Source organism: Schistocerca americana, chromosome 9 (assembly GCF_021461395.2).
Source record: "Schistocerca americana isolate TAMUIC-IGC-003095 chromosome 9, iqSchAmer2.1, whole genome shotgun sequence".
NCBI lineage: Eukaryota > Metazoa > Arthropoda > Insecta > Orthoptera > Acrididae > Schistocerca > Schistocerca americana.
Window position 1 is genome coordinate 17,449,146 of NC_060127.1, and position 13,499 is coordinate 17,462,644.

General features: G+C 41.3%; 1 protein-coding gene across 2 annotated transcripts in view; it reads right to left on the reverse strand.

The window, feature by feature from the left end:
* The window catches only part of LOC124550987 (endoribonuclease Dicer-like), a 315,900-nt gene that overhangs the window by 104,247 nt on the left and 198,154 nt on the right, over positions 1–13,499 (reverse strand). The gene's annotated exons all lie outside the window — the stretch shown is intronic.

The window sequence follows — 13,499 nt, forward strand, 5'->3', positions numbered from 1 at the left end:
CTGTCCTGCTGACGGCCTGAATGGGTGCCGCAATTTGAAATGCACTGTGGAATTTTTTAATGTGAAGTAAAGGTCAGTGTGAATTAGCCTTAATAATAACAGTCCCTGAAGAAACTTTGGGAAGATATTCGGTTATAACATATTTACTGCACATTTCTGTAGAATAAATACATTGCAAACAAATGGAATGAACTGAGTTAGCCTAAACTCATGGGAACAAAGCTGAAAACTGCTCTCATGACAACAGGAAAATCCTACCATGTGAAATGTACAGCACTAGGGCAATGCTTTTGCTTACATGGTGCTGGATAATGAGGACAAAGCTGTAAACTGTTTGGTTTTGAAGCACGTAGGCTCTCTCCAATTATTGTTTACTTAACTTTCAATCAGTTTCAAAGTCTTTTAAGGTTTCATCGCCGGGCGCTTAGGTGGTCACAGGAAGACGGGACGTGTAAGTTATTTGTAAGTAGTCTCCTTTGGAGGCTGATAGTGTTTTCTGTGGCCTATTAATAAACTGAAGTCTGACACCTGCCTTACATTTGACTGTAACATGAGATTATTCATTTCATATGAAGATAAATAGTTATATATCCGTATTAGTGGACGGATTCTGTTACTTACTGATTATGTCACTGAATACTATTTTTCAGTGTTTTGTTAAGCACACAATTTTACATTTCTGGATGGTTAAAACAAGTTGCCAGTCTTTGTAGCAGTTTGAAATCTTATCAAGAGCTGGGTGGACAGAGAGGATATACTAGTCTCTCTCTCTCTCTCTCTCTCTCTCACACACACACACACACACATTCTCTATGCACGCACACGACCATTGTCTCTGGGCACCAAGGCCTTAGCACATACTCCCATACTTGTTTGACACTGCTGTACTTCAGCACTTTTACTGGGAAGGGCTTCTACGAAATTCACTATGTAGATACAGTTTTTACTGAAACATCAGCCTTTGTTGGTGAAGCACCAGGAGACTGCAGTCGCATATTTACCTATTCTGTGTGTCTTCACAGTTTAATTATTTACATGTTTTTGTGTACCTGCAAAGTTTAATTCTTAAATTCATTGGGTGTCTTTGTGTGCGAGAGGTGGAGTATCACATTTTAGGAATGACAACATGTACATTCACGCAGTCTATGGCACAGGACTCATTTGTGTTTTAGACGGCCAATAATCTTAGAGCACAGCTATGTCAGCTGCCAGCCTCTGTTCTTGAAGCTGTAGAAGGCTAGCAAGTCATATATTTAACTTTTTCTGTTTGTTTTTGAGGTTTAATTCTCAAGTTACAAGTAACTGCAAGGATAGGGTGTGTGAATATTGGATACGGATGCACGAGCAGGTCGCAGATTTTGAACAGCTAAAGATGTTTATGGTTTCAGTCAACCATCTGCAGGCTGCTGCCTCGGGGCGTGGTGGCAGTACAGAAAGTGGAATGTTGCACGGGACACCTCAGGTGTCACTTGATTCACCCACGGCCACAGCTGTCGAGGCACCTTCCGGCATAACAGATAAGAACAATCCACGCCCACTGCAGGGTGACTGGCGGGTCGTTATACGGTCGCATTGCTTGTGGTGGAGAGTCATGAGGAGGCTGGCCATCTGGCCTTCTCATTCACTCTGTGAGTGGACAAGTGGCTGCTCCTTACCCACTATCAGAGTATGCACACCAGAGGAGAGGTTTACCAGTTATCAGGTGTCCCACTGTTAGGCGTGTTACAGATGCCCTAAGAGAAACAGAGTCCAGGGTCGGAAAGAATTCAAATGTGCACTCTGTGTATCTACCAGGGCGACCTAGGGGGGGTGGGGAGGGGGGGAGGGAGGGGTGCACAGGGGGAGGGGGGCTCATCCAAGCTGTGGAAGAGGGCCTGCCTGCAGGGTGCCGTAGGCTGCTAGCTATTGCCCAAGTGGGTACCAGTGATGCCTGATGCTTGTGTTCTGAGGACACACTAAGTTCCTAAGGGCGGCTATCGGGAAGAGATGAAGACCTGCTGGCCTCGCTCACAGGTTCCAGGCAGAGCTTGTATTTGCAGCTTCGAGACCAGAGTCAATCTTGATTCTTGGTTTGGATCCGAGTGGCGGGTCTAAAAAAAAAAAAAAAAAAAAAGAGGCTCCAATTCTGTCATGATCACAGCTGCAATTTTATGGACCTGCATTATGGGGTGCAGGGTTATAGCATTCCTTACTTTCCCTTGATAGGTCAGGAATGCACTACATGAAGGAAGCACCTACTCGGGTAGCAGAACATGTATAGAAAGGCTGGCGATAGTTTGCGGTCCACTGATGAACCCTTACCAGTCGATAAGCAGAGAGTGAAATCAGGTCATATACAAAGTAAGCTCTTTGAATGTCAGAATTTTGACAGTAAATTGTTGAAGTATACGTAAAAAATTTTCTAAACTTTCTGCCCTCCAGCGAGTTGTCACACTCGAATTATTCTTGGACCCGAGAGCTGGCTGAAACCTGAACTAGAAGGCTTTGAAATATTTAACAATGCACGGAATATGTGTCAAAAAGATAGATTCGATACCACAGCAGGGCATGTGTTCATTGTTGTTCACTGACCGGAATGGTCGCGGGGTTGAAGTGAGGGAAAGCGCGGTGGGACCCGCAGAGTGGCCCACGAACAACAACACAATGGGAGAGGATGGACACAACAAACGGACAGAATGAACAACAACAAGATCGAAACAACGGTGTCACAAGAAAACCTAACAACCACGTCCACTCGTACACAGAACAAGAAAGTAAATAAGCTGTCTAAGGCGAGGCGATGTGTCCAGAGAATGGTTAGACTGACTGGCTGAGCGAGAGGCAGGCGCTTAAGTAATCTATCCGGGGCACCGCTATTGGCCGCTGGAACCACGTGTTCCACTGTGGCGCCCTCACACTAAATGCGGGCCAGGAGGCATGCGCAAGCTTATGGCGCGATGGTGCAGAGACCTCTAGAGGTCTTTGGCGTCCGTGATGTCTGGCGAGGATTCAAATTCCGCGGCTCGCGGTACCAGAGTTGTCAACAAAAATGTTGTTTCTATTGAGGTTCAAAAAATAATGCACAAATGGTGTCAGGCAAAACTTAGAAGAAATTCGTGCATCCATAAGATCTACGGGCATAGCATATTAAAACTTTTAATAATATATTTCGTTTACTTTACGTCTACGGTCACAAAATTGTTGTTAACAGATTACTGATTTCAGTCTATAATGACCGTCTTCGGATCTGCAGCAAAATATGGGAAAACATAATTACATTAGCAGATTGTCTAGAGCTTAAAACAATAAATAGACCACAATGAAAAGTACTACTGACACATACATGCAATTTGTGCACTTAAATTATGAAGAGACATACCTGTTTTATAAAAACAATGTCCTAATGTACTGCAGCCATAGTGGCGTCATCAAATATTAAACGTAAAATCAGCACCAGTGTTGTCAAATATATATAAATGACAGCATATGTAAGAGTCATCTTGTCAGCAGCACTACTGTTCAAAACAAACTGCTGTACAGTAGCCAAAAGATGTTTGTGTTGTAAGTTCACCAGATGTTGCTACTGTAGGCATAGCTATTTGTTTTATAGTTTTTATATTATTCTGTGCACTATGAGAGCTGTTTATTACGTATGTCATCATCTAGAATATTGGCACTTTAGCATATGTCAATATTGTCTGAACTCTTCCTCTTTTTAACAATCTAACTTTTGTCGTGTCCTATTTCATCGCTGTTCATTACTGTAATGCTTCTTATACCTTATAAGCCCATTACAGACTTTACCAATAGTAACGCCCCTTTATTTTATGCTGTTCAATTAATCATTGATGACTTGTGTATGCCTACAGTTGCAACGTCTGGTCTGTTCAAAATGGTTCCAGTAAAGTGGTGAAATACGAGAGCTGTATATTAAAGGGTCACAATATCAAGTTTAGAGCAGGAGAAAGCAATGGTCATTCATGCTGACAAGGGGAACACAGCAGTTCTTATATACAAAGACGACTACATTAAGAAAACGGAAGATTTTTGGCAGAAAACAATATTATAGAAATTCACAAAGACCCAACTGAGAAGTTTCAGTCTAGTTTGCAGCGAAAGACTGATAGTGCCCAGTTCCTTCTTAATGAATATGAAAAGAAATCGCTTAAAATGATGACTGTCAAACTTCCCCAGCTTAAATCTGAAGTTTTGATTAACAAAGATGGAAATCCGGTTTGTCAGATTGTGAACAATACGTCATCACCATGCTATAAATTAATTCTTAACAATAAACTTAAATCAGTTTACATGTTTGATAATTATTTTGGGGTCAAAAACAATTCTGAGATAGCAAATACAATCAAGGATATACATACAGGGTGTTACAAAAAGGTACGGCCAAACTTTCAGGAAACATTCCTCACACACAAAGAAAGAAAATATGTTATGTGGACATGTGTCCGGAAACGCTTACTTTCCATGTTCGAGCCCATTTTATTACTTCTCTTAAAATCACATTAATCATGGAATGGAAACACACAGCAACAGAACAGAACGTACCAGTGTGACTTCAAACACTTTGTTACAGGAAATGTTCAAAATGTCCTCCGTTAGTGAGGATACAAGCATTCACCCTCCGTCGCATGGAATCCCTGATGCGCTGATGCAGCCCTGGAGAATGGCGTATTGTATCACAGCCGTCCACAATATGAGCATGAAGAGCCTCTACATTTGGTACCGGGGTTGCGTAGACAAGAGCTTTCAAATGCCCCCATAAATGAAAGTCAAGAGGGTTGAGGTCAGGAGAGCGTGGAGGCCATGGAATTGGTCCGCCTCTACCAATCCATCGGTCACCAAATCTGTTGTTGAGAAGCGTACGAACACTTCGACTGAAATGTGCGGGAGCTCCATCGTGCATGAACCACATGTTGTGTCGTACTTGTAAAGGCAATGTTCTAGCAGCACAGGTAGAGTATCCCGTATGAAATCATGGCGGTCAATCGAGGAAGTACAGTACATACTGACGAAACTAAAATGAGCTCTAACATGGAAATTAAGCGTTTCCGGACACATGTCTACATAACATCTTTTCTTTATTTGTGTGTGAGGAATGTTTCCTGGAAGTTTGGCCGTGCCTTTTTGTAACACCCTGTATACCGAATAATGCGACATTGGCATCCTTGGATGTAAGAAACCTCTACAGTAACGTGCCAGTAAAAGAGACTATTTACATTATTAGACAATCTCCTATTCCATAATAAGATTAGTACTGCAGAGTGTAGAGAACTAACTGAATTTCTAGAATTTGTGGTAGCTTACAATATTTTTTTACTTTCAATGACAAAATCAAAATCAAAATTAAAATCAAAATCAAAAGACGGGCTTGGGATGGGTAACAGCCTAGCTGGGACTTTAGCAGATATTTTTGTAAATGATTTAGAATGTAAATTTTTTGCCAAGTTTCGACAGCTAAAAGATAAAATGATTTATTATAAACAGTATGTTGATGACATTTTATTACTAATAGAAGGTGACACCATTGAGGTCAACACATTTGCCCAAGCAATAGGTAGCATGCACCCAAAAATAACTTTTACCACTGAAGTTGAAGAAGAGGGCTCCATTAACTACCTCAACCTTACTATTAAGAAAGTTAACAACAAACATAAGTTTTCGATTTTTAGAAAACCTACTTGTACTAATAGCGTCATCAATGCCAGATCACGCCATCCTTTCTGATACAAAAAGGCTTTCTTCACCTCCATAGTTCACTGGCTCCTTCGTCTACCTTTGGACGAAAGCGAAATATTTAAAGAACTCAGCATTTTAAATGAGATTGCGGTAGCTACCGGCTTTTCTGTAAATGACGCCATGAGCCCCTACAGTAGGCTAAAGAAATGTATAACGAAAAGAAGGCACACACACACACACACACACACACAGACACACAGACACACACACACACACACACACACACACACACACACACAGAACCAGTAAAGATAGAACGAAAACCATTCCTATGAAATTTAATGGCAAAATGTCCCTGCAAATAGAAAAATGTTTCAAAAAGTCTGATGTCAGATGTGGCTTTCAGGTAAACAACACCCTAAAACTGTGAATAAACCAGAAACTGAAAGGGAAGTACGACATATTTGATGGCTCTGGAGTATACAGGATTGACTGCAATACCTGTGACTAATAGTATATCGGTCATATGGGCCGCTCTTTCAACCAAAGGTTTAAAGAACACTCACAGCCAAGGAACAAACCTGCTTTGGGACAGCATTTATCTGACACTGGTCAGTCTATAGGGAGCATTGAGAATTGTATGTGCTCTTAATTTGTTAGAGGAACTTGAAATTTATAAGGCAAAAACGAAAGAACCAACAAAACTGCTTAACTCGCAGAGCGACTTCGTGCCCAATCACTGCTTTGCATTGTTTGACAATGTTTTACTTTAATCACTGAACACCTCTGTTATACAGGGTGTTACAAAAAGGTACGGCCAAACTTTCAGGAAACATTCCTCACACACAAAGAAAGAAAATATGCTATGTGGACATGTGTCCAGAAACGCTTACTTTCCATGTTAGAGCTCATTTTATTACTGCTCTTCAAATCACATTAATCATGGAATGGAAACACACAGCAACAGAACAGAACGTACCAGCGTGACTTCAAACACTTTGTTACAGGAAATGTTCAAAATGTCCTCCAATAGCGAGGATACATGCATCCTCCCTCCGTCGCATGGAATCCCTGATGCGCTGATGCAGCCCTGGAGAATGGCGTATTGTATCACAGCCGTCCACAATACGAGCACGAAGAGTCTCTACATTTGGTACTGGAGTTGCGTAGACAAGAGCTTTCAAATGCCCCCATAAATGAAAGTCAAGAGGGTTAAGGTCAGGAGAGCGTGGAGGCCATGGAATTGGTCCGCCTCTACCAATCCATCGGTCACCGAATCTGTTGTTGAGAAGTGTACGAACACTTCGACTGAAATGTGCAGGAGCTCCATCGTGCATGAACCACATGTTGTGTCGTAATTGTAAAGGCACATGTTCTAGCAGCACAGGTAGAGTATCCCGCATGAAATCATGATAACATGCTCCATTGAGCATAGGTGGACGAAACAAAAATTAGCTGTAACATGGAAATTAAGCGTTTCCGGACACATGTCCACATAACACCTTTTCTTTATTTGTGTGTGAGGAATGTTTCCTGAAAGTTTGACCGTACCTTTTTGTAACACCCTGTATATAATTTGTTGATAATTCACCTACAATCGAGGGCCTTAGATATTTACTTTTTTTTTGTTGTTGTTGTATGCATAACTCTAGTATTTTCTTGTTCCTTCTCTGCTCATTTAATATACTGCATTAACTAGATAATGTTGTTCACACATTGGTATGGAATTGCATCATTTTTTTTCTTGCAATGAGGTGCCGCATGGTACGTGGGGCCCTCTGGTGGTCAAGTTCCTTTAACCACTTCTCACCTATGCATAATTCTGCCTTAGCGCTAACAGAGGGCGCCGATTCTGTGCGGCAGTATGTTTTCTTTCATTGTGGCTTTTTTTAGCTATTTGTTTTATAGTTTTTATATTATTCTGTGCACTATGAGAGCTTTTTATCACCTATGTCATCACCTAGAATATTAATACTTGAGCATGTCAATTATTGTCTTTTAACCCTTCCGCTTTTTAACAATCTAACTTTTGTCGTGTTCTATTTCATCACTGTTTATAACTGTAATGCTTCTTATATCTTATAAGCCCATTAGAGACTTTCCTGATTGTACCCCCCCCCCCCTCCCCCCTTTATTTTACACTGTTCAATTAATCATTGAAGGTTTGTATATGACTACAGTAGCCACATCTGGTGAACTTACAACACAGACATCTTGTGGCTACTGAATGGCAGTTTGTTTTGAACAGTAGTACTGCTGACAAGATGACTCTTACACATGCTGTCTCATATATATATATATATATATATATATATATATATATATATATATATATATATATATATATATAAAATAGAGGGAAACATTCCACGTAGGAAATATATATCTAAAAACAAAGATGATGTGACTTACCAAATGAAAGTGCTGGCAGGTCGACAGACACACAAACAAACACAAACATACACACAAAATTCAAGCTTTCGCAACAAACTGTTGCCTCATCAGGAAAGAGGGAAGGAGAGGGGAAGACGAAAGGAAGTGGGTTTTAAAGGAGAGGGTAAGGAGTCATTCCAATCCCGGGAGCGGAAAGACTTACCTTAGGGGGAAAAAAGGACAGGTATACACTCGCACACACGCACATATCCATCCACACATACAGACACAAGCAGACATATTTAAAGACAAAGAGTTTGGGCAGAGATGTCAGTCGAGGCAGAAGTGTAGAGGCAAAGAAGTTGTTGAAAGACAGGTGAGGTATGAGTGGCGGCAACTTGAAATTAGCGGAGATTGAGGCCTGGCGGATGACGAGAAGAGAGGATATACTGAAGGGCAAGTTCCCATCTCCGGAGTTCGGATAGGTTGGTGTTGGTGGGAAGTATCCAGATAACCCGGACGGTGTAACACTGTGCCAAGATGTGCTGGCCGTGCACCAAGGCATGTTTAGCCACAGGGTGATCCTCATTACCAACAAACACTGTCTGCCTGTGTCCATTCATGCGAATGGACAGTTTGTTGCTGGTCATTCCCACATAGAATGCGTCACAGTGTATGCAGGTCAGTTGGTAGATCACGTGGGTGCTTTCACACGTGGCTCTGCCTTTGATCGTGTACACCTTCCGGGTTACAGGACTGGAGTAGGTGGTGGTGGGAGGGTGCATGGGACAGGTTTTACACCGGGGGCGGTTACAAGGGTAGGAGCCAGAGGGTAGGGAAGGTGGTTTGGGGATTTCATAGGGATGAACTAAGAGGTTACGAAGGTTAGGTGGACGGCGGAAAGACACTCTTGGTGGAGTGGGGAGGATTTCATGAAGGATGGATCTCATTTCTGGGCAGGATTTTAGGAAGTCGTATCCCTGCTGGAGAGCCACATTCAGAATCTGATCCAGTCCCGGAAAGTATCCTGTCACAAGTGGGGCACTTTTGTGGTTCTTCTGTGGGAGGTTCTGGGTTTGAGAGGATGAGGAAGTTGTATCCGAACTCCGGAGATGGGAACTTGCCCTTCAGTATATCCTCTCTTCTCGTCATCCGCCAGGCCTCAATCTCCGCTAATTTCAAGTTGCCGCCACTCATACCTCACCTGTCTTTCAACAACTTCTTTGCCTCTACACTTCTGCCTCGACTGACATCTCTGCCCAAACTCTTTGTCTTTAAATATGTCTGCTTGTGTCTGTATGTGTGGATGGATATGTGCGTGTGTGCGAGTGTATACCTGTCCTTTTTTCCCCCTAAGGTAAGTCTTTCCGCTCCCGGGATTGGAATGACTCCTTACCCTCTCCTTTAAAACCCACTTCCTTTCGTCTTCCCCTCTCCTTCCCTCTTTCCTGATGAGGCAACAGTTTGTTGCGAAAGCTTGAATTTTGTGTGTATGTTTGTGTTTGTTTGTGTGTCTGTCGACCTGCCAGCACTTTCATTTGGTAAGTCACATCATCTTTGTTTTTAGATATATATATATATATATATATATATATATATATATATATATATATATATATATATATATATATATATATATTTTTTTTTTTGACAATGCTGTTGCTGATTTTACATGTAATATTTGATGACGCCACTATGGCTGCAGTACATTAGGACACTGTTTTTATAAAACAGGTATGTCTCTTCATACTTTAAGTGCACAAATTGCATATACGAGGGCCGTTCAGAAAGTGACCTCCGGTTGATTTAAAAAAATACACCAAGTTAAATAAAAATATTTTAATATGTACATCTTACAACTACATCTTTGCACTATTTTTCTACATAGTCTCCATAGCGATTGAGGCACTTATCGTATCTCTTCACAAGCTTTGAAATTCCTTCTGCATAAAAATCACCCGCTTGTGCCTGGAGCCAGCCTGTGACCGCATCTTTGAGCTCTTCGTCGTCATCAAACCGCTGTGACCCGAGCCATTTCTTCAAATGCATGAAGAGGTGATAATCACTTGGCACCAGGTCTGGGCTGTAAGGTGGATGGTTGATAACGTCCCACTTGAAGGACTCAAGAAGGGCCGTTGTTCTGCGAGCAGAGTGAGGACGGGCGTTATCGTGCAAAAAAACGATACCGGAAGTCAGCATACCACGGCGTTTGTTCTGTATAGCCCGTCGTAACTTTTTTATTGTTTCACAGTACACGTCTTGATTAATGGTCGTACCACGTTCCATGAATTCAACCAACAACACCCCTTTGGCATCCCAAAACACCGTTGCCATCAGTTTGCTGGCAGAAAAATCTTGCGAGGCTTTTCTTGGTTTGGTAGGCGAATTTGAATGTGCCCACATCTTTGATTGTTCTTTTGTCTCAGGGTTCACGTACTTAATCCAGGTTTCGTCACCGGTCACGATTCTGTTTAACAATGGTTCTCCTTCGTCCTCATAACGTGACAGAAAGTCTAATGCAGAGGCCATTCTTTGAGTTTTGTGGTGGTCAGTAAGAATTTTGGGCACCCATCGTGCACAGAACTTACGGTAACCCAATCTTGCTGTCACTATCTCGTACAAGAGAGTCTTAGAAATCTGTGGAAAACCAGTAGACAACTCAGACATTGAGAAACGTCGATTTTCACGAACTTTTGCATCAACTGTCTGAACGAGTTTGTCAGTCACCAATGATGGTCTACCACTCCTCTCTTCATCATGAACGTTTTCTCGTCCACTTTTAAATAAACGTACCCATTCACGGACAACTCCTTCACTCATAACTCTTGGTCCGTACACGGCACAAAGCTCACGATGAATAGCTGCTGCAGAATATCCTTTGGCTGTAAAAAACCTTATGACAGCACGCACTTCACATTTGGCGGGGTTTTCTATTGCAGCACACATTTCAAACTGCCACAAAAACTAAACTAGTGCAGGTACGACGTTCACTCGACCACGGCTTGATGCCGACTGACCTGTTGAGTGCGTGAACGCACAGATGGCGTCACTACTCCCCCCACAACCCGCACTGTGACCAATCGGAGGTTACTTTCTGAATCGCCCTCGTATATGTCAACAGTACTTTTCATTATGGTCCATTTATTGTTTTAAGCTCTAGACAATCTGCTAATGTAATTATGTTTTCCCATATTTTGCTGCAGATCTGAAGATGGTCATAATAGACCGAACCAGTAATCTGTTAACAAAAATTTTGTGACCATAGACATGAAATAAATGAAACTTATTATATATATGGTTCACTGTTTTATTCCCGACAATTTCGCAGCTTGTGTCAACTTTCACTGTCATACTTTAGCAAAAGATGTTGATGACAACCTGAGAAAGCTCTGGTCATATATAAAATCACTAAGTAGGTCGAAGACTTCTACCAGCCACTTGTCAGTCAGTCTGGGATGGCAATAGAAGACAGCAAAAGAAAAGCTGAACTTTTAAATTTCATGTTTAAGAAATCAATTGTGCAGGAGGGTCGCACAAACACACCATTGTTCAACTGTCATACAGAGACCCACATGGAAGACATACAAATAGGCGTCCATGGCATAGAGAAGCAACTGAAAGAGCTGAAGACAGATAACTCACCAGGTCCAGATGGAATCCCAATTCAGTTTTATCCTTAATTATCTTGCATTTATCACGAATCTCTCACCCAGCACAAAGTCCCAAGGGACTGGAGAAAATCACAGGTGAACATTATATAAAAGAAAGGGAAAAGAACGGACTGACGTAATTACATACCAATATCCTGTTTGCTGCAGAATTTTGTACACATTCTGAATTTGAATATGATAAATTTCCTTCATACAGATAAGTTTCAGTCCACAAATCAGCACAGATTTAGGAAGCATCATCTGTGTGAAACTCGGCTTCTCCTTTCTCACATGATATCCTATAAACTATGGAGGGAGGACAACAGCCAGATTCCATATTCCTAACTTTCTTGAAAGCATTTCACCCGGTGCCTCAGGGCAGACTGTTGATGAAGGACCGAGCATACAAATTAGGCTCCCAGATATGCCAGTACTTTGAAGACCTTTTAAGTAATAGAACCCAGTATATTGTTCTTGATGGTGAGTGTTCATCAGACACATGGGTATCGTCAGGAGTGCCCCAGGGATGTGTGATAGGACCACTGCTGTTTTCTGTATACATAAATGATCTGACGGACATTGTGAGCAGTAGTTTACGGCTATTTCCTGATGTCGCTGTGGTGTATGGGAATGTGTCGTCATTGAATGTCTGTAGAAGAATACAAGAAGGGTCAGACTACATTTCTAGTCGGTATGATGAATGCCATCTTGCTCTACATGGAGAAAAGTGTAAGCTAATGCGAATGAGTAGGAAAAACAATCCTGTAATGTTTGAATAGGGCATTTGTAGAGTGTTGCTGGACACAATCACACTGATTAAATATTGAGGCATAACATCTGGTAACGATTTCAGTTTATTGAGAGAATTTTAGAAAAGTGTATTTCATCCATACAGGAAACAGCATATAGGATGCTGGTGCAACCCATTCTTGAGTACTCCTTTAGTGTTTGGGATTCTCACTAGCTCAGATTAAAGGAAGACGTTGAAGCAATTCAGAGGCATACTGCAAGATTTGTTAGCAGTAGGTGTAATCAGCACAGGAATAATAGAGAGATGGTTCATGAACTCACATGGCAATACCTGGAGGTAGCACAATGCTCTTTTCATGAGGCACTATTGCAGGAATTTACAGAACCCACACCTGACGCCAGTTGCTGACTGATTCTACTGCCCTTAATGTATATTTTGCATATGCACCACGACGAAAACATGAGAGAAATTAGGGGTCATATGGAGGCTTTTCGACAGTCGTTCTTTCCTCACTCTATTTATGAGTGGAACAGGACGTGAAACGACTGGTAGTGGTATGTGGTACCCTCTGCCATGCACCATATGGTGGCTTGTAGATTATGTATGTAGACGTAGAATGTAGGTTAGTATGCTTGATAAAATAAATCCGTTAATTTATTTAATGTTTTTCTCAATCCAAGAAACCACTTGATCCATAACTATCCAGTTGAGGTACGAGCAATTACATAATACATGTAAAATGTTACTTTTTTTCCTGTAAAACTAGTGAACTTAAATTATTAACATACAAAAACAAAAAGGTTATTGATATTGTACACAATAAACAACTTACAATAGCAAACAGTTCTAAATTACTAAGAGGAACTCTTGTACACAATAAAAGAACATGTCACAAGCAAGGCTTACAGATTTGAAAATCTGAGGTTAACACTTAATTTATTTCACTCGGTCCACACTTGAGATAATAACTATGAATGGATTCTGTTCAATCAAAAGAGCATAGGCACATGAAAACCAACATCAATCTTCTAAATCATCTTTATGGATTAGAAATG